Here is a 16,973-nt window from a genome sequence, read left to right as displayed (position 1 = left end):
GAGGTATAAAATTCAAACAGATTTGTGGTCGAGGACTAGTCTGACATTACTAGCTATGTGACTCAATCTTTCAGTGCCTCAGTTTTTACCTCTATAATGAGGATGATATTGCCTACCTTGTAGGGTTGTTGTGATGTTTAAATAAGGTGAAGTATGTAAAATGCTTACCCCGGTGGCTGGTCCACAGTAAGCACTGGAGAAATGTTAGTTGCAGTGACCACAGTATATTGAAGATGACGATGGTGTCAAAGACAACAACGATAAAACTAGGAAAGGGAAACAGAGAAAGGCTGAGTTTCGTCCCATGGAGATATGGAAAAACTAAATACCATCACATCTAAGTTTTCACAGCACCGTGTGGCCACTTTTTCACTATGACTTTTGGTGGCCTTTCTTCCCATCCCCTGGTCTCAAGTATAAAGATGAAGGACTTGTATTTGATGATACGTAGAAATTCCATGCAACATTAATATTCTGTAAACCCAGATTCACTTAAATGTGTCTCAGAAAACAGCATCCAGGCACTTGGCCATACTTCTGGCTTTCTTCTGGACCATTCTATCTGCTGGTGTTCCCCTGGACCTAAGGCCCCAGAGTTAAATGTGTCATTCCAGGCATGAGCTGAACTCAAAAGTACACAGTAAAAGAAATAATAAGGAAATAAAAATGGTAAGAGCTGAGCTCTCACTTGTATCATTCTAGTTCTTGTTCATGTGTAGGCTTCAGACCAGGCTCATGTCCCCAGGGACTGAGATCAGGCAGTGGCTCAGGAAGAAGATGGCCAGAGAGATAGGGCGATGTGCAACTTTGGACCCCCAGGGAGTGAGGCAGGGCCACAGAGGAGGCTGAGAAGCTGCCTATTTTTTGCAGGCAACAGCTTTCACTTCTCCAAGGAGGTCATCAGTGTTTGTAATGAGAACATTTTGGCTGAAGCCATGATTCATTGTCCAAAACTGGGCTGGGCCCCCAGCGCTGGGAAAATTTCACAGTTTTTCACATTATTCCCAACTCCTCTGTTTAAGGGTGTCACTCAGGGTTTATTACAGAAAGGGTCCAGAGGCCTCCATTCGTACTTGTCCTGGGGGCCAGAGGCTTGGGAAGAGTAGCAGTGGGGATGGGGCAGCCAGGAGCAGGGATAACGGGCAGGGCTGGGAGAGAGTAGCAGGAAAGCTCCTAGGAAGGATGGCTCAGCTCTCTGTTCCGTACAACCTTGGTTCAGAGTTGTGGAGAGACGCAAACACTGAAATGCAATAGTAAGACGACGTCGAAAGGAAGTGGCCCTTCCAAGAGGCTACTGGTCAACCATAGTACCACCAAGTACAGCTGTGTTGTCTGGACACTATTGTTGTGCTGTCAGAGTGGGAATGATAACTTCTGTAACAAAGGACAGCCCTTGCAATTCAAACATTCTTTACTTCTCTTATGGCAAAATATTTTTGAAAAGCATGACGTGCTCAACTTATTTTTGCAAGCTTAGGACAGACCTTTCTGCTTTCACCCGCCTGTTTCATGCCGAAGGATTTAAAATGACACATTTTCATCTCTTCCCTCATTTCAACGCAGGAAAAGAACCGTAACTGAACATAAGGAGAGCAGTGTTTACTGGCAGAGAGGTGGTGTAGAACGGCCAGTGAGGCCCAGCCTCTGTGCACAAGTCCCGGATCCCCACTGGCTGTCATGTTCCTTCACCTCTCTGTGCCTCAGTTTCCACACCAGTAAAGTAGGGATGACATCCACAGGGCTGTTGTGAGGATTAAATGAGTTAATAAGGGCAAAACACTTAGAAATATTTCTGGCACAGAGTAAGCACTCAATAAATGTTACCTAATATTATTCTAGATTCTTCCTTTGTACCAGAAATGTTCACATTGAGACTCTCATTTAATCATCAAAAAATTAGGAATTCTTCCTTGCTTTCAGACTGCACCGCTAATGATCAACATTTATGTGCCTTTACTAATGCGTGGTAAATAGAGGCACACAAATCAGGGGTTTTTTTCCTATTTTTTTTCCAGCTTTACTGAGATATTATTGATATATAACATTTAAGTATAAGTATGCAACATGTCAGGTTTGATTCCAAGTTCCTTGCCTTCCTGTGTCTGCTGCCATTCCATGGCAATTCTGCAATTAAAAACCATTTCCATAAAGTGTTAATTCAACTCAATTTATAGTTTTAAAATTTCAGTCTAACAATAGAGTGAACTCTCCCCTTTTTTTTCCTTTTTTTTTATTCTTTGGTCCAACTGAGTGTGTGCATATATGTGGGTATGTGTTGGGTTAAGAAAAGATGCTAAAATCTGACTCAAATGATGTTGAAGGTGAACCTGACTTCATCTTCATTCTGTGAGACTTAGTGGTGAGGGGCTATGGAGGAGGGACTTATGAGAAGAGGTGGTCCATGGTGGCCCCTGCCTGTAGAGGGCTCCTGATCTCCTGCCAAGGCTCTCCAGAAGGCTGAGGCTGCTACAGTGGCTGTTGGAGCCTGTCCTTTAGTCCAGCTTCAAGGTGTCCTCCAGCCCTCTGTCCATATCTAGTGCCCATCTTGCCCACCAGACATCTGACCTTCTGAAAGGTACAGGATAGAGAAGGAATGAAGATGCGTTTGATGGAAAGGAGAAAAAGGAAGGAGCTTTGAGGGAGCTTTTCCTGATAGCCTGAGATTTTCCCTGGAAAAGGAAGCAAGAGCACTGTGTGAGTGAGGGCGGGAGTGGGGCCGGGAGTGAAGTGGGAGAGAGCTGACGAAACGAAAATGCCAGGAGACGTCGAGGGCCATTTACTAAGGAAGGAAGGAATGTTGGCTCATCCTTCAGACCCTCAATGTGTCTTTCTTAGAAAAGCAGCGTCCGCTCTTAAAACATCGGCTGAGGTCTCTAGAGTTCCTCCAAGGGCAGATGGTGAGTGCTTGCAGCTCTGTGCGGATTCATTCTGTCCCCCAGGAAACCCACGCTGAGCGTGGACCGTTTACCGGGGGCTCTGAGGACACAACAGTGGTGGAGGTAACATGTCCCTGTTACAGTCTGACAGGGAAGGCAATAAACAAAAAGCCCACCATGTCCATGAATAAGGAAACGAACAGAGTGTGAGGAGTCAGAATAACAGGGTGTACCTTGGGGGTGGGGTTCAGACAAGGCCTTACAGGAGAGCAGGACAAAGAAGCTCCAGGCAGAGGGAGCAGAGCATGCAGAGGGGCCTCGGGAGAAAGGAGCTGTCGGGGCGGTGAGCCTCGAGTCCAGCGAGCCAGGAGAGTGAAGACGGAGTGTTAGAAGGCTAGGCAGGTCAGGTGGGGCCTGGCATGATGTGGATCTTATTCTGAGGGTGTTTGGAAGTCAGCTTGGGCATCGGCACCTTGGTACCTTTGTTCCCAGCAACGTCCAAGGGGCACATTGTGAAAGCTTTCGCTTAATCTTTGCATTGACTAGACTGTCCCCAAGTTCTCACAATTAGACAGCATATTTGGGAGATGGCTGGGGTCAAGGGTCATGCTAAGCTCAGTTTTCTCTTAAGAGAGGCTCACTGCCTTGCCTGACATCAAAGCCACTGGGGAGCTTTATAAACACACAGTGGATACCAGGGCTCCACCTCAGACCTCCAGCATCGGAATCCCTGGCAGGGGTGGGGTGTGGGGTCAAGGCCCGGATGATTTTGCTGCCCGGTCAGAGTGGAACACCCCCGCCTTACAAAGTTCCAACTCACCACCTCAGCCTCATAAAACCCTGGTCCCACCAAAGACCACATCAAAGATGGGGCCTGAAAAGACTGCTTTTCCATCTGCTGCTAATGACTCAACCAAAGTGTTTCTCCTTTGCCCCATCTACCTGTGTCGGGCCTCTTAGGAAAGTAAACTTGTCCATTTGTCAATGTTTACTCTGTCTACTGTCCTCAACGAAGACAGGAAAACAGTTTTCACTCTCAAGCTAGTGTTTATACAAAGGATTTGTGGGCTGTCTCAGAGATAGGGAAAATCAATCACCACCCCCCCCCAGTTAACCTGTGCCCCTAATGAGGTGGTGGCTTTTCTCCCACCATCCTATCCATCAGGGATGACAGTGCGTGACTTGTCAACCCCTAAGAATTCAGGTTGAAAAGGATTTCACCCAGAATCCTGGGGAGACAGATGCTCAAAGTGTAACCCAATCCGAGAGGGTGCAGCCTGCCCTGCTGATTTTGGAGGACAGCGCCAATGGGGCTCATCCGGAACCCATTCAGGAAGGGCTAGCAAATGCCGAGGCTCTCGTAAGAAGCCAGTATTCTTTGGCAGTCGGAAACCTTACCAGCCCATTCCATTTGCTCCAATCAGTAGGACACCCAGTGTTACTTCCAAGGCAGGGATCTGCTACTGTGGATTCAAAAGGAATTGCGATTCACATTGCTGGAACTGTGCATTGCTCAGAGGGCAGGCATTCCTGAGGGTGGCTGGGCTCACCCCCAGGGGAGAGCAGCATTTGCAGTTGCAACACCAGCCAGCTGCAGTCTGGCTTCAGGGGTCTCAGTCACAGCCATACGGTTTTGGACATCCAAGCCACCTGGGACAGACACATTGAAAAGCCATTTGCCGGGCTGGGGGCGGAAAAACAAATTTGATTACTGCTTTTGTTGTTCAGAAGAGCCCTTGAGTTTATGGGTCAATCCGAGGGGCAAGAAGCAGGCACATCTGAGAAAGAGCTTCAGGGGCCACGCCCGCTCCACCAAAAGTGCAGCCCAGATGTGCTGCTCCGGCTCCTACCGTGTGCCCAGCACTGAGCCGCACACCAGCAGCTGACCCAAGGCTGCAAAACACCAAGCAACTCACAGTCTGTTGGTTGCAGACTTTGGAGGGTTCAAAACTCCTCCTCAAAGGAAGCATGGAAAAATCTGGGTGAGGTTAGCTCTTGGTGGGGAAAGTATCTCCCCTGGACTCCAGGTTGCTCAAGCAGGGCACCCAGCAGAGTCCCTTGGTGTCCACAGGGAAGCCCAGGCCAGAGGTGGGAGGCTCATGCGTGGACCTGAGCCAGGGCACCCTTAGGTGGCATCTCTCCACGCTGAGGCCACAGCGGTCCTGGAACAAGATGGGTGAGGCCTGAAGAGTCTGAAGGGGCGCATGGTAGGCTATAGCGTGAATCTGAAATTCGATCAACCTTGACTTAATATTACAATTCCATTATTAAAAATAATGAAAGCAGTTGGATTTTGTATTTTTGACATTGCATTGCTGCCCCGGAAACTTCTCAGCACTGTCCACTCCAGCAGTCCCCATGGTGACTGTGAGACACGTCCACCTGCGGTAGCAGAGCACCAAGGCTCCTCCTGGTTAGCGGTGCCGGTGGGCACGCTGTGGGCACGGCTGTTGGTGCCACGTTAGGGGGCTGGTTGTTCCCCTCCGGCCCCAGAGGAACCAACCAAAGTGAGGCTGCTGCTGCCTCACAGCTACGATGGACTTTAGTAAAGTCTGTTCTTTTAACATTTTTGACCCACCAGAATAAAAGCGTAGTTTGAGTAGCCCGCACACTCCTATTTTCTTCCTATTTTGTTTATCCTTCAAATCTAGGGTAAAGAAGAGTTATCATAGATATTGTTTCACATGATTTAGGGGCTTTTTCTCCTCTTTGAGGAAGCAGAACTGGCATTTTAATTTTTTAAATTCATCCTCACAAGAGATGAAGCAATGCAAACAAAACTTTTTCTCAGATGACTCCTAGCCTTAAATGGGAAATAAACATCAAGAAATTCAATCTAATGCTTAAAAGCTATTTAAGTTATGTTACAAATACTAGTATGCCAAATCTGTAAGAATTAGCATTCTAATCTAATCACCTCCATTATTCTGTCATGTATTATTTTTCAAACTTTATAAACATTTGTTGGCTCAAAAAGTCTATTAACTTGTTTTTCAAGTGATCTTGCTAACCCACTCCCTTTAATATATCTATATTAGCATCACACTGTCTCTACTATTTTTTGAAAGATCTGATAACTGTTCTATATTTTAAATTAATAGCTTTTATTGCCATCATTAGTTATTATAGCGTTTTGCAATAACAAGTATCCTCTTGGCTCCAGGAGACTAATAGAATTTCAATATGTCAAGCACATAAGAAGAATTTTCACTCCAGGATTTATCTGCCTTGTGTTCTTCTATTTGAAAATGTGTACTCAGGAATGAACAATAAATCAAGTGACATGACTTGATCGTGTGACTGACTATCCCATGGAGTAGACATGCTTTAACCTGCAGGGTCACAGGATCATAGATCACCTAGACACAGCCAGATGCCAAAGACCACGCAGAAGCAGGCGCTCAGCAGTCGGCGATCTTCCAAAGTTAAAGCCAGATAAGTGGAGGCTGAATGCAGGGGTGGGCTGAGGGAATAGCAGCACATGTGAAGTCGTACTGAAAGGATCTCTTTGCCCATCCATGCAAACTAAGTTGTGAGCCTGAAGACGGCCAGGCTGGTGTCTGATTCACTTTGGTACCTCTACCCCCTAGCACAGGGCCGGTCACACAGTTGGTGGAATCAAACTAACTGTGCCCTCCAGAGGCTTCTGAGAAGTCGGCTGTGTCTCTGGGCAGCACCAGCTTCACTTACCCTCCTAGACCTACATCCTCAGGCTCTGGCCTCCACCTCCAGGCCCAGCCTGTGTCTTCTGCTGGGCCCCGCTGGCCAAGCCATGCCATGGTCCTGTCTAACATGTGTAACCCTTGGGGCCCAAACCTCTGACCTGTCATGCTAGAGGCCCTCACTCAGCAGCTGTCCCTTTACAAGCCCAAAGGAGCCGGGGCCAGGGTGAGTGCCTCATCAAAAGTAGAAGTATCTTGTGCCATGAAATCAGAAAGAATGCGTCTTCCGAGTTCCCTGGAGAAACAGAACCAGGCTGAAGAGGGAAGGAAGAGATTATAAGAAATTGGCTCACATGGTTATGGAGGCTACGAAGTCCCAAGATGCGCAGTCACCAGGCTGAAGACCCCAGAGGGCTGATGGTATACTTTCAGTCCAAGTCCAAAAGCTTAAGAACCAGAAGAGCCGATGATGTAAATTTCAACCTGAGTCCAAGTCCAAAGGCAGCGGAAGAGTGACAGCTCAGCACAGAGATAGGCAGGCCGAGAGCACTCCCTTCTCAGCCTCTGCTCAACAGGTTGAGTGAAGCCCAACTCCACTGGGGAGGGCAAGCTGCTTGACTCCGTCTGCCTCTTCAAATGTTAATCTTACAGAAACACCATCAGAGATGCCCTGAATGATGTTTAACAAATAGCTGAGCACCCTATGGCTCAGTCAAACTGATATAATTAGCCATCACTGGAGTCCAGCTGCCTGTGTAGATCTTTGCTCCCAAGGAGGTTGGAAATCCAAAAAATCCCAGCAGCATGGGAAGAACATGAGTTTGCACACCAGTCCAAGACTGAGTCTGAACCCCACTCCACCACTCAAGAGCTGCACAGCCAAAAACAAATTCCTTAACGTCTCTGTGCCTCAGTTTCCTCGTCTGTTAAGTGGAGGTAATCCCACCCATCTCACAGGGCTACTTTAAGGAGTCACTAGCTCAGCATCTGGCACATGGAGAGGGTCTCAAGAAATGCCAGTTCCCCTCTTTATCCTACCCAGCACATCCTTGCACAGGCCTCCTCTTCAAACTTTTTGTCCGTGTTTGGTGAACTCTGTTGTTTACATTCAAATTCTGCATGTCCTCTAAAGTCCTCATTCTTCAGGAGGTCGTCCCAAGAGCTCCAGCCCTCCTCTTGTGAACATCTAAGCATCCCGGCAGTAACATAAAATTCAGTGCACACCTGTGTCTCAATGTCATTTTTATAGCCTCAGTCAGGTTGTAAGTTCTATGAAGGAGGCAGCTATATCCTAGACAAACTCTGTTCTCGCTCACTGACCCCAAAACATACCTGCAACACAGGACTGTTCGGACTGAAGTCTCTTAGTGAAGACTGAATTCAATCTAAATAGATAAGTGATCACTGGAAGAGAATGATTTCTTTTAATAAAAGAGAACTCCTTCATCTTTAGTCACAACATGCTCAGGGAATCCACACATCTCATGGATCTGAGAACCGTCATGAGGGACCGAGTGAGTCATCCATCACAGGGCTAAGGCATGTGGGCTGTCCAAAGGCCACACAGTGGCCAGCAGGAATCAGGGTGTCTTAAAAGCATCCTGAGAGTGTACTGGAAAATCTTGGAGACAAAAAGTTCTAGATATAAATCCCCATTGCCATTTTCTGTATAATTTTAGCAAGTGAGTTAAACTCTGTTCCTCATTGATAACACGGGGGTAATAATGCCACGTCACAGGGTTGTGTGAGGATGTAATGAAATAATATGCAAATGTAGTAGGAGCAGCAGAGCGGAGCAGACTCAGGAGTCAGGGTCAAATCTCAGCTCTTCTACTTGCCTGCTGTGTGTAGCTTACCTTCTTGTGACTCAGTTTCCTGATCTGTAAAATGGGGATTATAACAGTACCTACCTCTTGGGTTGTTGTAACACTGAATGAGATAATTTGTGTAAAGTGCTTAGAACAGAAGAGCACTGAACTGAGTGAAGCTCAGTAAATGTTTGCTGTTATCACAGAAAGGGCCTGCCTTGGTCCCTGGCATCAGTGAGTACTCAGTGAATAGAAGCCACAGGTAGTTAAATGGGTGGTCAGTTGAGGAGAAGAGGAAGCCCATTAAGAACCACAGCAGCAAGAGCTGTGTCCTGAGCAAAAGCTGAACTCTGTGACCAAGGAAATTTTGTGGAAGCCAAACTGACTTTTTGCCCAATTACCATTTTTGATAAGCATATATACATGTTCTACAATCAGCAAGGGAAACATAGTTGTACAAACATTGAACCCTGAAAGTAATAAAAAAAAGTTATGTCTGGTTCTGGTCACCCAAATAAATGACACTTAAGAGCATTTCCCTGTTAGCATGGATTTCTAGCAAAAACAGCTACGTTCCTGATTTTTACAATGCCAATAGCTGAAGATATGTCACAACCTTTCTGCATGTGATAATCACATAAGAATGCTGTTTTGTCCCCACCATGAACAGACTGACGTCCGCTTGGTAACCTTGATGATCTTGTGGTTTTGTTCTCTAAATAGCTTTGTGTTTTCTATTTGAAGAGCTGGTTCTACTGAAGTCTCACTCCCTTTACTTGTTGCAAGTCAACTTCCCTTCTTTCCTAAACTTTTGTCTCTGAGTCTCCCGTGGACAGTTACAAGGCCAATGGCAACGAGCTGATTGTTCAGTTCTTCCAGCTCCGAGGTTTGGGACCGTGATACTACCCATGGAGGAAGAATGTTATGAAAGAGTGGGCAGCTAGGTTGTGTTGAGGGGAGCAGAATGCGGAAAGGTAAAAAGATTCCAGCTTGATACATCTGCCCCTCGATGAACTGGATTAGCTTCTGCATCTGGTAAATAAGGTGGAAGAGTGTGTTAGTTCGGAAACAAGGAGCCATGATCACTTGGGCCTGGAGCTATACGAAAGCTGTGTTGATTAAGACTAGTTAAAGATGGCACTGGCCGAATTTCAAATCATGAAACATGATTTACTCATTTATAAATAAAGAAAAATATTTATAAATAAAGGTAGCTAGAGGAAATAGATTAATATTTATATTAATGAAAAGTCTTCTATAATATATTGTATACATGTATTATAACATTTATGTGTTATCATATTAATGTGGTCTAATATATATTCCCAGCACCTAGAACAGCTCCTAGCACACAGTAAGGGCTCTGCAAACATTTGCTGAATGAAGATAAGACCTAGAAAGAAAAAACACAGTAGGGAAGGAAGAGCAAACTGTCCTGACATTCATTTCAAAAGGCTGTTCTGAGGACAAAGTCGAAGGTGGGGCTGAAGGGGAAGAATGGGCAGGGAAGAAGCCTGGAGACCAGTTAAGAGGCTCCTGCAATGACCCAGAGGAAAAAAGATGATGGCTTGATGCTGTGTGGGTGGATATGGAGTTTAATGCCTTACCCATGCTGGTTGAACAGACATGAGAGTTAAAGCCATCTGAAAAATCCACTGTTTAAGGAGAGCTCTGCAGAGGAACTTCTGAAGATAAATCAACTTATTTTAAGAATAAAAAATAAACTCCTAATATTTGGTTATTTGAAAAGAATTTCCTGTGCACGTGCAAAATGCCCAGCTTTTATTCTCTATTAAGACTTGCAGGGTCTATTATTACAGCCTGGATGTTTAACTTACCATCAAAGAGAACAGGCTAAGATGGCCAGATCTCAAGTTCAAGAATGTTAAACACTATTCACAATATGCCCCAGACTTAAAATGCATTCTTTAATACCGAGTAGCATAGTTCACAAAGGACATACTCTTTCTTCCAGACATAGGGTGAGGCTGTGGGTGTCACTGCAGTAACATCCCAAAGATGATAGTCTGACACTTAAGAGGCAAAGAAACAGCATGGGATCTGAAGTGCACACCCTGACTTCTAAACCTAGTTGTGCCTTGGGTTAGCTGTGTGACCTTGGACAAGTTACTCAACTGCTCTGAGCCTGAATGTCTTCACCTCATTATCACTGATAACAGTGCCTGACACTCTGCATGCATATCAGATTACAGAACTTAATGATTTTTATTTCAGCAAGGGAGGCTGCTATTGAGTTGCCAACTGCCTGGATCTCTAACGGGGAAGATAGCGAGTCATTTTCCAGGAAATCGTTTTGTTCTTGGAAGAATGTTTCAAAGGGAGGCCTTTTGGTTATGTGGATGTAGGCTGAGAAGAGCCCCATTGCTCTGGAGGAAAGGCTGGATAGGACAGCTTCTTGGCCTAGAAAATGCCATTCCTCCCTAGGCTCTTCCAATTTTGCATAAGGGCAAAGGAGACCACTGGGAGGAGAAGATTGGAGGGGCTGACCCTTCCTCTTTGTAGGTTCCACTGCTAGAACCTCTCTGATGGATGGAGGCAACCTGACTGGGGCCAGCTGGCAGGAAAAGATCCTGCCAGGGGCCTGGGAAGGGAAAAGATACACATGTTTGTTATTATCATAGAGTAAACATCAATAATTACTAACATTTGAACTGCTTTACAGTTTACAAGGCATTGTCACATATATTAGTATCGTCTTCACAATACCGTGGTTTGACCTGATTTTTCAGCATGAGGAAGCCATGTTCCCCCACCACCAGCACCCCTATACTCCTGAAAAAGACTCCTCTGGGATTCTATCCAAGAAATGCCCTCATGGAAGTTTAGCATCTGTTAGTTCAGATACTTGAATACCAGTCTCTCCACCCACATCTTGCTCTTAAATCTCTTTTCTCACCCTTTTCATTACCAAACACTCATTCTGTCCCCCACCCCAGTTATAATTCTTCCTGAGTCCCATCAGTTCAATTTACGGCTCAATTTTTCCCTCACTTTTGATGTCCTGGTCCACTTCCTGGCTGCTATATTCATCTCTCCTCTTTAGCTTGATAATTGCATATTCCCACCCTTCTAGGTACCTCTCTGCCAACTCACCCTGAGACCTTCCCTTGGTACTTTGCCCCAGAAGCAGTTTCCAACACATTCGTGGACAGAACTCGGGCAGTTAACACCATCTGACCAGTGAGGAACCAACCAAACTGTGCCGCCCCGACGTGAAGCCTAGCTCTTAGAACTCTCCTGCTCCGCTTTTGCCACTCTGCCTCACACTGGGTCACCTTTCACATCTAAGCATTTTAGCGACATCCAGCCTTGCAGTGCGTTCGTTAAAACACAGGATATTTCATTTGGCAGAACAGGGTTTCATCGCATTCGTATCTCCTAGGGTGACACCCCACCCAACTGCATGATCATGGCCAGAGTGGTTCTTCTAGGGTGATCAGGAAGCAGCAGTAATAAGGCCATTCGTGCTCACCCGAATCCAAACTTAGACCAAGGAGACATGGCTGCAAAAAGGCCAGTGAGTAGCAAGAGCAAAAGAAATAGCCTCAGGGGGCCAGAATCTGCCAAACAGCTGACCAGTGAAATCTAAATTGGCAACAAGGCCCAGTCCCCATTTCAAAGGGGAAATTAAAACCAGGCTTTCTGGGAGGGCAGGCCCTCATCAGAAGGGAGGTGATGCCTGTATCCAAGGCAACATCCAAACACCAACTTTTCCTTTCTCCTCCTCTCCTCCCCAGTGGCCAACTTCCAAACAGTCCTCCTACACTCAAATATCTCAGAGAGAGGTGTCAAGAGAGGATGAAGACATCGCATTATTCCCTGAGAAAATCCAAAAGGCTTAGGATGCACCCACCAAAAAAAAGACAAAAAGATAAAGAAAAATCACTATAGTTGCTTATGTCAGCAGAGAGACTTACATAATAAATGTAGGAAGGCATTTAAGTCTTCCCAGACTGAGGTCATGAGGATCCTTCTAGAAGGATTAGAAATTCAAAACAAAGTTATGTAAAAACAGATAGTCAACAGTATTTTACATGGATGTAAAGTGTTTCTGAGTGCAGAGTGATTTTTCCATACATTACTATCTTGTGAGGTAGAGCTCACTGTCTCCATCGGCAGGGGAAGGAAATAAGGCCCAGGCGGTTTGAGTAACTTGTCCAAGATCTGGAGAATGGAGCCTCCAACAGGGCCAGTCCTCAGCAAATGCTTCTGAAGTGAAAGAACGCAGCATATCAAAACTGATCGTGGATTGAAAGTTTTCAACACAAGTTTAGTTTCTTGCTGTCCTGCTCCATCCAAGAGGTACTAAATTCCTGTATGAGCCTCACTCTTTCATTCATCAATTTTTGGAAACCTCAGGAAGGCAGCATCATGTGCCAGGACCTGTGTGAAGTGCTAAACCCTGCAGTGAGGGAGGCCTGGGCCCTCACGGAGCTCACACCCACACGGTGGGGGTAAGGGGAGGGGTAGACATCAAGAAGAAAGAGGTCAGTGAGAGAATTTCAGATTGTGGTAAATGCTCTGAAGAGAACAAACAGGGAGTAACTAAGGAAAGGTGTATGTGGGGGCTTTTTAGGGGGTGGTCGCTGAAGAGCTGCTCTTGAACGTGATGACTGTACACACTTACACATACACACGTATATACGTATACACATACATATACATATACATATACACATGCATATACACACACATATACACACATATATACATACACACATACATATATACATATACACATACATATACATGTATACACATACACATGCATATACATATACACACATATATACACATACACATGCGTACACACATATACATATATACATACATATGCATATACATATACACACATGTGCTCATACATATACACACACATGCACACACATGCATATACACATGCATAAACACATATATACATGTACATATACACATACACATACCACACATATACACATACACATACATATACACATGCATACAGTGCTGATCTGTTTCCCAACAGTTCTGATCTCTGTCAGCTTCAATTTAAGGACACGTCCAGAGAACTCAGATTGCTGTTAAATACTCAGTGGAAAATTTTCAAGATACGGGGTTTTATTTGGGGGGGGAGTAATTAGATTTATTTATTTATTTTAATGGAGGTACCAGGGATTGAATGCAGGACCTCATGCATGCTAAGCACATGCTTTCCCACTGAGCTATACCCTCGTCCCCAGATGGAAATTTTTAGTAAGTACTGTGTGCTTCATTTTTTCTTAAGCACTTGAGTGAGGGCCAGAGAACTATCAGCTCATACTTAGTGGTCCCACCAAATGACGACTCAGTTATTTCCTTCTATCTATCAATTGTCATTTCTTAGTGGAGCCACACTCCTATTTCTAATCAGTTCTGAGCTATGAACTGGAAGGAACTTATTGCTGACACAGTAAAGTCAATAGTCTTCAGTAAAATTGTTTTCAGTTATTCCTGAGAAGGAGAAGGAGGACAGGCAGGGGGAGCGGCAGTAGTAAGTCCTCTTTGCTGAGCCAATTACTTAAGAGCACACAACTAGTTAATAACAGAACCAAGAAGAGGACGCAGCACCCAACCAAGGTCAGGACTCTTTCTAATCTGGGCCACAGGAATCTGTGGAGCCTCAGTGCTCTCATCCATAAAAAGAGGAATAACCCTCAATGATCTGAGGTTCTTTCTGGCTTTAAAACCCTATGATGGAGGGCTTTCAGGTCCAGCCAAGATGGAGTAACAGGAACTGGATTCTCCCTCCAGGAGAGACAACCAAAATCACCTGACAAAATGTATGAAACGCTGCTTTTCAAGACGACAGGCGATAAAAAGGAGTCATAGACTTGAGGAGGTTTAGCAGACATGACAACTAAATGCAACACGGGATCCTGGATGTGATCCTGAAAGAGAAAAAGGGAACTCTAGGGAAGTTGGTCAAATGTGACTTAGATCTGTGTTTTAATCAGCAGTTTTGTTTCAGTGCTGATGGCTCAGTTTTGATCACTGTGCTGTGGATTTATGCTCTGTTAGCCGTGGGAGACACTGAGTGAAGGGTAGGCAGGAGCTGCACTCCTTTCGCAGCTTTTGTGTAAATCAAAAATGAGTGCTACCTAAAACCATTTTTTTTAAAGCTGTATTATTCATTAGGTAATCAGATGGCCAGCCACCTCAACCATCTGGAACAGAACCGGAGTCCTAAAATGAAGTGGAAGAGCTTCCAAACAGAAGAAAATTAGTCATCACCAACAGACATACCTACAGACCAGGTTGTTTGGGGACCTAAACTACGTCTCAGGTGTCACAAGTCGAAGGTGGCCCAAGGTAGGTTCTCAGCAGCAGGTGGGCCATCTTCCCTTAATCAGGCAGCCCTCATCCAAATGGCACTAAGGTTACAGTGCTTCAGGAAGTAAAGCTTAGGTTTTTTTCAAGTCTTCTCCCTCATTCACTCTTTCAACAAGTATTTATCAGCAACTTACCAACAACTACACTCCACTCAGCCACCTTTTGTGATTTCGCAAGAAATTTTCATTCTTGTTCTTCTTCTAAACCAAGACTCAGCAAACTCATCTGTAAAGGATCACAGAGTAAATATTTTAGATCTTACAAGCCATACAGTCTCTGTCTTAACCGCTCCACTCTGCCTTTGTAGCATAAAAGCAGCCCTAGGAAACACATAAATGATTGGGAAGAGCTGTGTTCCATCCAATAAAACTTAATTTATGGGGGAGAAAAAAAACAGTGGACCAAAGTTGGCCATGGATTGTAGTTTGCCAACTTCTGTCCTAAAAATTCAGGAAATACATGAATATTCCCACCAGCCTAATGTGGAGGAGATCATCTCAGTCTCATCCAAAACTCCAAAATGAACTTCACCAAAATAAAATAAAACTCCAAAATAATTTAGTTTTTAAACTAGGTCATGTATAATGGACATGTGCTTCAGAATTTCACATTTTTTCCAGTTGAACATTTGCCTTTAGAAGTTTCTTTTTACATGTCAGAATATTTAAGATGACTTAAGCTGTCAAGCAAAGGCATGCAGGCAACCCGAAGTCAGCCTCTAAAGGCCACCCTGACCCTTGACCCTTTTTTGGGTTGCAATTCGGCATCTGTGACTGGTCTTTGTTCTTGGATATTATGCTTTAAATGCAGTTCAGTAAAGCCACAATTACAGATTCCAAATGAGCATTCTCATCATTGCTTTTGAAAGGGGTTGTTTTAGAGAGCGTGGAATGGTTCTGGGAATGAACAGAGACAGCAACAAATAGCAATCTGGTGTCTACTGGTGTCTAGTTGCCTTTGCTCTGGGGAAGAGAGGCATTTCTGAAATCTGCCTGGATGACACAACTTGGCCCGAGTTACCTGCCCAGAAAGAGTCTGAAATGGTCCCGCCTCAGGAAACAGTGGGGCCACTGTCCTGCTGCCCAAGTCACGATGCTCAAGGTGGAGGCTTGACTCTGCTGCCACCACTGCCACATAGCAACCACTTCTCTGAACCTCCGCTTCCCTCAAGCAAGTAATTTATAGTGATATTAAATTTTTACATCATGCTGGATGCCATACATTTAATAGGAGAAGCAACTTTCACAACAGTGAGGGAAAGTAATGCCATTTTTTAAAATATCTACTCCCATGGTGTATTCTAAATGTTAAGACCTCATCCCATTTGCAGATTTACAACTAAAACCAATCTGTGAAGGAATGGGAAGCTTTATTCCAGGCTAAAAATACAACATGAAACAAAATCCATTTTATAGTATTTAAAAACAAAGAATTCCTACCCGTGCATTGAATATTAAATTTAGATGTGGACATTACACACAAAGAAGGCTTTTAACCAGTATTTCCTAATGTAAGCTGCTTTGTCAGATTGGAGTTATTCCATGGAATATCAGTTAGGGATGTGTTTGGCTGCATTTCACAAAAAGCCAACCAGCAGTAGCTTCAATAGGTTTTGTTTTTATTTCATTTGACGAGAGTTGCAACATGGCAGACAACCCAGGTAAATGTGCCTCAGTTTAGTGATAACATTATAGGCCCAGGATCCTTCTGTCTTTGCTCTTAGTCAAACTTAGTCTGTTGACTTCTCACCTCAAGGTGACAATTAAGCTGTTATAGCTCCAGACATCACATTCGTACTCCAAGCAGGAAGAAGAAGAAGAAGAGTGGGGATGCTAAGGAAGATTTCCTGAAGTGGATTCCTCTTTTTATCAGTGAAGAACAAACTATCTTGGAGGCCCCTCAACACCCCTAAAACCCCCATAGAGACTTCCCTTTGCATTGGACATTTATGAGTCATATGACTCTTCTTAGCAGTAAAGAAACTGCAATAGTGAGAATGTTGCCTTTCTAACCACTAAAATAGAAGATGGCAAGGAAGAAGCAGGTAGATGGGTGTCAGATTGGCCAATCCAGTTTGTCTACTACATTATAGGTATTCTTACATTTCTATTTTTTGTGTTTTCCTCTTTGCCAATAATACAAATATTTATTTTATTATTTAAAAAGAGTAATTTTTAAAAGTTATTCTTGTGATAACTGGATGGTTATTGAAGTCATTGATTCAACCCAAGAAAACTGTTGGTGTTTAAATAAATGCC

At 44.4% G+C, this 16,973-nt stretch overlaps 1 long non-coding RNA gene across 1 annotated transcript in view; it reads left to right on the top strand.

The window, feature by feature from the left end:
• LOC123612968 (uncharacterized) overlaps nucleotides 1-16,705 on the top strand; it is a 178,856-nt gene extending 162,151 nt beyond the window's left edge. The window contains exon 6 of the long non-coding RNA XR_012510689.1: nucleotides 14,521-16,705. This is a non-coding gene — a long non-coding RNA (uncharacterized LOC123612968). The remainder of the gene's footprint in view (nucleotides 1-14,520) is intronic.
• Nucleotides 16,706-16,973: the final 268 nt, after the last annotated feature.

Source organism: Camelus bactrianus, chromosome 12, assembly GCF_048773025.1.
Source record: "Camelus bactrianus isolate YW-2024 breed Bactrian camel chromosome 12, ASM4877302v1, whole genome shotgun sequence".
In the NCBI taxonomy this organism is placed as follows: domain Eukaryota; kingdom Metazoa; phylum Chordata; class Mammalia; order Artiodactyla; family Camelidae; genus Camelus; species Camelus bactrianus.
This window is presented reverse-complemented; position numbering and strand designations above follow the sequence as displayed.